Here is a 9002-nt window from a genome sequence, read left to right as displayed (position 1 = left end):
AGAAACATGAGTTTGATTTACACTGAAATCATTGCTTTTATAAATGCCATATGGAATAGCCTAACTACCTTAAGGTTTACTGTGGGTTTGTGCCTTAAGTATATGGACACTTTCTATAAAAATTAGCATTTGACCTGCTCAATTTAACAATTTATTTTATACAACTCTTGTTTTATCTGTTGGGTCACTGCTGCTAGTCTACAGGTTTTAGAGGACAGGGACTATGTCTCCTTTCTTTTTATTTCCTGTGACATCTAGCATGGTGATTTGATTTATAACAAGTTATTCCTCTTCTCTCCACTCCATTCCTTCCAGCTTGATAGTTTAGCAAACTTTAGCAGCAGGAAAGAGTCCAAAGAAGAAAAAGATAATTTGCCCCATTTTAGTTACTTTCTTTCATCTTTGAATGCTAGTATAAATGGATGGAACCAACTTAAAGAGGGCCTGCACATTCGTGTTTCTGTATGGGGGAGGTTGAGTGAGAGAAAAGAATGAGAAAGAGAGAGGAATATGTGATAGTTTCTTCTGCACATAATAAAGAAAATTGGTTTCCATTGCAGACATAAAATAGAAAGAATGCTTATTTCTGATTTGTACACTGGTGTGTGATTTAGAAAATTGATAGCTCTTAACAATATGAAACTTACATTTAAATGGTTTAACTATCTGAAGGAAAGAGAAATATCCATATACATATTTGAGAATGTGCAGTGGGAAGAAAATGTGATGTGTATAAAGGAATACAATGTTTTTGAATTAAAGCTCATGTTCTAGTCCTGGCTCTGCCATTAACATATTATGTAATTCTGATTCTCTTACTTTTGCTGCATTTCAGTTATCTTGTTTGCCAAACCTAAAAAATCAATGGAGGTTCATACAATCAGGCTGGTGTCACACACCTTTAATCCCAGTGAGTTGAGAGGTTAAGGCATGAGAATTACAAGTTGGAGACAAGTCTCAGCAATTTAGCAAGGATCTGTCTCAAAATAAAAAATGCAAAGGGCTAGAGATGTAACTCAGTTGTAAAGCATCCCTGGGTTCAATCATCAATACCTACAAAAAAAAAGATTATTAACAAAGCTTTAATAAAAGATTAACAAAGTCTGATTGTTAAAATGCTGAATCAGTTCTGCTAACAAATGAGAAATTATTATAAAACTCATTGAATCATTATCCATGTCACCAACAGGCTTATCAATAAAAACAGCATGTTGTTCCTGGTACTCAGTGTATATGTGTTGGCTGAATTACTCTATGTTTAGGCTGATAAAGAGGATTCAGTTTATTATATGAGGAATTCAAATTGTCTATAGCCTCTCCCCTACTCCTGTCCCATGGTGATATGTTCTTTTTTAGCATGGATCTGCAGCTGTCCCAGTGAGTTATTTGAAGAAGGTTACTAGGAAAATACCTGCATGTTCCCTGTGAAGATCCTTGATCTATCTTCTAGATCTATTGTTAATTCATTACCTTAAATCCACTTATCAAATTACAAGGTTTTGAGCTTAAAAGTAGACACTGTCTCTAAGGGATGCTTTGATTGGGAGCTGTTCATGACAGGAACAAGTCTGTGCCAACTAGAGAAGTCTGTTTAAAACTATGGGTCTTGGGTTAGATATGGAGTGCAAGCAGTAAGAGTTGTGGCGTGAAGATTCTCAGTCAGGCCTGATGTGGTGAAGCACTGAGAAGAAAGGACACAGGCTTTCTTTGTGTCTTCTCCAACTCTTATCTAGAATTGAATCCATCTGACAAAGCGTTCTTTCTACTAGGCTTAGACCATCAGAGCTCAAAGTGACCATAGGGACAATATAGTACAACTTCCTCATCTTACAGATAAAAGATTAAGGTCCAGAAATAGAAGGGGACATTCCCAAGGTCACACCACTATTAATTGGTGATAGGGCCAAGACAAAAGCCAGGTGTCCAATATCTCTGACTAGTGCTCTTTATTTTACTATTTTCCTTTAGCTTAAAGAACCTATGTTAGGAGTTGAAAAAGATAGCAAACAAAATAGAATGGTTTTAGGGTATATGGCTATTCTACAAAAATTAAAGTGATCCAGAAAACCCAAGTCCATTTTTTGATATTTTGCCTAACTCCTCTGATCCATGAAATATAATAAGTGAAATGATTAAAATTAAAAAGTACCTAAGAATATTCACCATTTCAATAGAATCTTCTAACGAGCTAGATTTTTCCTAGTGTTCATGATTAAACTGTAACTCTGCTCAGTCAGTGTACTCTGTCCTTGTAGAATATTATTCTAACAAATATTCATATATTTGTTCAAGGAGGTAGTGCTTGGGCAGATCTAACACATAATAAACTATCAACAGTGATAAGAACTTGGTCAGTTTGCAATTTCCTGCCTGGGCTTTCTTTCGTAACCCCCATGACAGACAGACAGACCATTTCAGATTCTGGGTCTCTGGGAATGTATTTTGGTTATTCATCCCTTTTCTGGTCTGTTTCTCCTACTTTGTTACCCTTATTTGAAGACAAAAAAATTAAAAGAATTATAATAGATTTTATTCTGGCCACTATTTTTCTTTCTCATGTATTTTTAATATTGAGAAGTTCCTATGTGCCAAGTATCCTATTTATCAGGTGCTAGATGCAGGAAGTATAGGATGAATACTGTTTATTGAGAACCTATTATGTTTATTAGTCCTCATTAAAAGGACTAACTTGATGCCCACATGCGCACTTAGGAGCTATTTCATTGTTTGCCTTCCCTCTATCTTTTGGGCCCTCTTCTCTCCTTTGTAGGATCCCTTCCCAACATTTATGAAGCAATATGACTTCCCAGGTAATCCTACTGTATTTCATACCTAAGACTGCCTCCCTTTATGTTCCTTTACTCTTCTTTATACCAAGTAAAATGTATCTCTTTGTATTTCATAATCTTGACTTTCTGAAGTGAATTTTAGCTCATCTAGTTGACTGCAGTTAATATACTAATGTGTGACCACTCCTTGTAGTGTTTTCAGGAGATTACTGCAGACATAGTGCCTTAAAGGACTGAATCTATAATGAGACATTTCAGGCAAGGTAGCCATCCTGGGCAAGAAATCATTAGGTAAAGTGGAGCAAAGAGAGGTGGGTTTGTAGTTTTTGGTGCCCCTATGTCATCTCACATAGGAAGCTACCTACACGCATTGCTAGGGTACATGGAAGGCAGATTTATGTAAAATTTAATTTGCCTCCCAGAAATAGCAGTACTGACAGCCAATGGTCAGCTGGGTCTCTGGTCATATGTATTTACTAATCAATGAATCCATGAGAGGATTGTGGTGATAAGAACTCCTTATAAAAGATTGCTGACTGAGATAAAGAAAGCTCCTACTCTCCAACTGTGTTATGAGTTTGACTAGAGGTTGTGGGATTTTTCTAGGATAGCTCATCGTAGTTAAGAATGTCTTGTGACCAGGGAGTGATTTGTAAGCCCTGCCACTGACATTCCTACTTTCACTTACTCTTCCTAAACGCTGCCAGGTCAAAAAGAGATGTCAGATGGTAAAAGAATTCCCACTTACTGTACTTGGCTATCACTAAGGGCCAAGTATAACTGTCTTGATACTCTCACTTGCCCATGATAATCCATTTCAGTCTCTAAACCTGCTGAGATTTTCTAGTCCTCTATGAGCATCTTCTCCATGCTGCACTTGATCACTGCTTTTCTATGTTCTTTCAGGAATGAATTAATCAAGCCAGACCTATCACTACTTCCTCAGGAGACCCTCTTGATCTGATTAAGGAGTTCATCAGCACTGGAGAAAACAATAAGGTATTCAAATATGATCTTAACTTCTGTTTTGGCAACCTTCCCGAAATAATATTTTCTGCCCTGTGCTCCCTGGATAGATACTGAGAGCCCCACTAGCCACCTGTTACACATGTGCTGGTCTACTTGGTAGATTACCAAATAATAGCAAAGTTCTAGTAGTCAAGATATGCAGCCTTAAAAAAAACATGGGAGGCTTTGGTTTCTGGAGTATTGGTAAAATGTATCTTTACTGAGTCACATTGGATCTAAACTCCCCCACAAAATTTGGTCATACTGACTCTCTCTTTATTTACTATTTTGATATTGTGTTCATCATGGATATTTGCATTCATTTTGATTTTGTAACAAATATTGCATTTTAATAATATTTACCTTTATTACTGAAGTTTGTGGAAACCCCTTAAATTTTGTGTCAAAAAAGAATGCCTCCTTTATATTACCCTAGTTTTGATCCTGTATTTTATGAGCTGTTTAACCTTTTCTTAGGCTTAAAAAGAAAACTAGAAAACCAGGGTGCCCAGCCTTTATTCCCATTTTGAAAATAAACCTACATACAGGTCACATAAATGATTTCAATATTAATCATTTAAAATATTTATATCTCATTCAGTGTATATTACCACTCTGTATACATACAGTACAGTAATACTTGTGTGTTAAAGAAGGGAATGCCATTTACTGAGAAGGAAAATTATAATAGACGTAGGTGAATCAAGTGAATATTAGGCACGTGTTTGTTCCTTGATTGGTAAGTCTCATGTTAGGGAATGCTTTGGAAGATACAGACTTCAGAGTAGGAAGCATTTGGAATGTTTGTTTTTGAATTCTTTGTCTGGATGCCTGTTTTTAGTAGTGTGTTACCCAAGCAGTAGCCTAGATATCTAATCATTGTTAGGGATATGTCTAATGCTTAAGTCTAGTTTAAAAACTAGAGCAAAATGATAGTGTAGTTCACTTGAACATGAGGGGAAACAGGCCTTAACCATAATAACATCAGTTTATATCTCTAACTGGGAGGTCAGAATTTTAGTAAGTACTACAACTACTGAAGTACACATATCCTCTATGTGAATATATTCATGTTTACCCTAATTATTTAAAATATGTGTTTCTAAGCATATGAAACATATATTGAAGTCAATTGTTCCTTTCTTTCTAGTTGCATTTTCTCTTAAAAAGGAAAGATCTTTTACTCAAGACCATTTGAGCCTCTTCTGTTATAATCAGCATGACAGTTAAGAGCTCAGTGAAACAGGGAAAAAAAATCAGGCACCTCCCTGAAGCACATTATTTTGGTAATATTCATTAGCTAGTGATTCATGACAGGTGGAATAGCCTACACATCCAGTGGCATATCTCTTTTGTCAAAAGTGGTCATCTGTTGGCTCAAATGAAGTACTATGCCTCTGTTGGAGGTATTAACAGATATGCTGGGTGATGTTTTCATTATTATTCTGATATGAAATTTAAATTAACTGGAGGAAATTAATTTTCATTTATTGGTAGCCATGAAAAATACTAATAAAGGTATACCCTCTGGCTTAAGAGATAGACAGGAATAAAATACTCAGCCAGTAGTATTAGCAAACAAAAAGCAAAACATAAAAACCCAACAAAACTTTTTATTAATAGGTGTGTAAATATATCCACATAAATTGCTTAAATTATTTCCTCCTGGAAACATTGACCAGTATTCAGTCTGTTGCCACAGCATTTATCTATGTGTACAATTATTTTATAGTGTTTAAGATGCTAACAATTTATTTTATTTGATATATTTATATAGTACTTACAATAGAACTTTATAAATATTAACTCATTAACTACTCCTAGAAGTAGTTACTATATCACCTCATTTATAAGATCAGGTGATTTAGACATAGAAATGACTATCTTATCCAAAGTCACACTGACAGAAAGTGGCAGAGCCAGGCTTTGAATCCAGGAAGATTGCCTCCAGAGTCCATACTCTTGCCTACCAGTGATTCCTTATTATTTATAAAATATTAGGTAATAATTACATATTCATACATATGAACAAATGTTTATGATATGAAATGTCAAGGCTATTTAAAAACCTAAAATCATAAAATATCAGAGCTAGAATTGTCCTTAAATGTTATCTGAGTTAACCTACCTATTATTGCTCAGAGAAATTATGTGACTCCTCCAATGTCACATGTATATTCAATAGTAGAAATGGAATAAGAGTTCAATATTTATCCCTCTAAATCTAGCACTCTTCATTATACCAAGTTGTTTTGTTATGACTAATATAAATATAATGTATCACATTTTGTATTTTGAATGTCACTTTACAGACATTCATTGCTTATTCTAATGATGCTGTTGTTCACCAAATACTCTCATAATTTTCCTTTGAAATTCCTTTTACAACTGGCTTTAGCCAATTAAGGAAAATGTCATAACTTGCTTTTGACCAAAATACCATTTTCTGTTGGATCTCTAATTTAATTGTTTAGACTTTGCTATGAATGGCTTTCGATTGTGTATAAAATTTCAAATACTTTTAAAAGGCAAAAAATTGGCACTCCTTGTATTATTCTAGAGAACATGATGCATAGTTTGAGTATAATTCTAAAAAATACTTTCAAAAATATTCTGGCAGTAAGAGTATAATTGGAATAAGCACATAGCCTTTCAAAGTGACAATTTAGGAGAGTCAAGTTTACTTAGATTCTTGATTTGTGATAGTTTATTTAAAGAAAATATTGGGCTGGTGTTGTGTCTCAGTGGTGGAGCGCTTGCCTAGCACATGTGAGGTACTGGGTTCAATCCTCAGCATCACATACAAATAAATAAATAAAATAAAAAGATATTGTGTCCATCTATAACTAAAAAAAAATTAAAAAAGAACATATTATCATTGTGGGGAATTCCATGTTTGTACCAAGCTTTTAATGGAGTACAGAAAGTAGTGTGTGTGTGGGCAGGGTTGATGTGCGTGTGTGTGTGTGTGTGTGTGTTGTTTTCTGGGTGATTTTTTCTGAGATATAAAAAAAATTGCAAATGGAGAATGCTACTTACCCTCCAAGGAAAAGGATATTTCTTGGAGATAGATATCTTGGTATGCTATAAATGATATATCCATGGCATACTTCAGAGACGTAAGAGTTAAGGAAGTCAGGTTGACAGAGTTCAGAAAAGGTAGAAGAAGGAAGATAAAAACAATTTTTTTTTGCAAGGAGGGTCAGTTGAACCCATTAACAAAGAGAGAGGGAAAGATTATGAAAGATTTTAAAGTTGAAACATTGAGCTCTTAGTGGTGTCAGTGACTTAAGAATGGGAAAAGAAAAGGGTCTCAATTTTACATAAACTTATCCTTTCAAATTAATAACTGTTTGTTTTAACCTTCCTTTGATCCCATCTGTGAAAGCTTGTCTAAATGACTGATGTGTAGATAGATAGGTAGGTAAATAGATTAAAGACCAATTGCAGCACAAACAATGATAGTACATTATCATTTGATGGCCATCTTAAAATAAAAGTAAACAGACTTTTCATATTTGTAATTACACTGTCACTGATATAATCACTAAAACAACCAATTGCTCTCCACACTGTCCACATTGTCAGAGTTGTGTTTCCAGCTCTTTAAACTTAACATATACTTAAGTTGATAAGTACAACAAGGGCATCTGAATTCAAGTTATTTTTCATGGCTTAGAGGTAAATGTCATTATTTCAACACTTGTTATAATGTTATAAAGAAAACAGGTGGAAAAATTCAATAAACTCCATCTAAATGAATCTCAAAATGTGGCTGGTTGCTTAGTTTTCACTCCACTGAACTAGTGAAAACCAACCATATATTGTAAGTAATGCCATTCCTGGAAAAATTCCTTTTATTTATTGTCACCAGTTTTGGTTTGAAAACACCCTTTTCAGCTTTTCACAACATTCATGTAATGGAAGGAAATTAGAAATAAATAACAGCAAAAAAATGTACACATTGCTTTTAAACTCAACCTAACACAAATTAATTTCATAGGGTTACTGGTATCCAGGAATCCAGCCTTATACTCTGAGTTGATAACAATAGAGTGGAATAAGCAATTTATCTATAGGAGAAATAAAAGTAAGCAAATCATCGGATAAATTTAATTATATATCATTATTTCTCAACTCTAGGTTTTGGGACCAGAGCCTGTTCAACCCATGTTCGGTGCTTGGTGAGTCCCCTGGCTATGGTGGGGGAGGGACTTTTCATTTCCTGCCATGTGAAGGCAGCAGGCTATGCTAGAGAAAGTAAAAATAACACCACATTGCCACAGAGAAGTGTGCTCTACTCCATTTTGGTGCATGTGAATGGAGAGGAAGTGATTTTTTTAAGCCTGATTTGCTTTCATTTTTGCTTTCTTTGATCATAATACAGTGTGGCTGCTTAAATGTATATTCTCAAGAGTTGGGATCTTTTAAAAAAGTAGTGAGTTGTATACTCTGCCTTAGCTAATGGCTAGCAGATTACGATGGTAAATTTCTAGTTGGATAATTTTTTTAAGGTTATATGAACATGAAGCTTTAGGGCCTATTATTGTTCTGAAGGAGGTGCTTTCTTTTTGTTTGTTACCAAAGATTATTCAATATGCTTACCAAATACTTAAACACACACATTGTGATTTTTTTTTTTTTGGTAGGAAATCCTAAGAAATCCTAATTCGTTCAGTGGGATAGTGTCCAGAGTACTTATTCATTGGCAGGTGACCAATAAGGAGAGCAATTTTCTCTAATGGGGAAATGAGGGGCAAGGTATAAGTCTTAAAAAGAAAAAAATCTTAATGTCAATCTCAGTAAATGAAAAAGGAAAGTTCTCAAGAAGGTAAAATTTGTGATCTCTAAATGCTCTCAGTGGCCAATATAAGTTATTAACCTGATAGCTAAAAATTTACCTTTTTTAGACTTTATAACTTAAGTGACCTTTAAATGTCATACTGTGAACATCATTCAGAACTGGATATTGAAAACAGTGCTTCTACAAATATAAAGACATTTGTATTCTTCATTTAACAAACATTTTCTAAAGGTCTGCTAAGGGGCTTTAATAAAAAATTATTGTAACTGCTGAGGGAAATACACAGATGTATAGGAAGGTGTTCTCACTTTTAGAGAATTTATGGTCTAGTAGTTGTACAGACAATGCATTATACCATTGGACAGGATGAAGCATATCAGGCAAATAGAAGTAAAAGAAAC

The sequence above is a fragment of the Urocitellus parryii genome, chromosome X, assembly GCF_045843805.1.
Source record: "Urocitellus parryii isolate mUroPar1 chromosome X, mUroPar1.hap1, whole genome shotgun sequence".
Classification (NCBI taxonomy): domain Eukaryota; kingdom Metazoa; phylum Chordata; class Mammalia; order Rodentia; family Sciuridae; genus Urocitellus; species Urocitellus parryii.
This window is presented reverse-complemented; position numbering follows the sequence as displayed.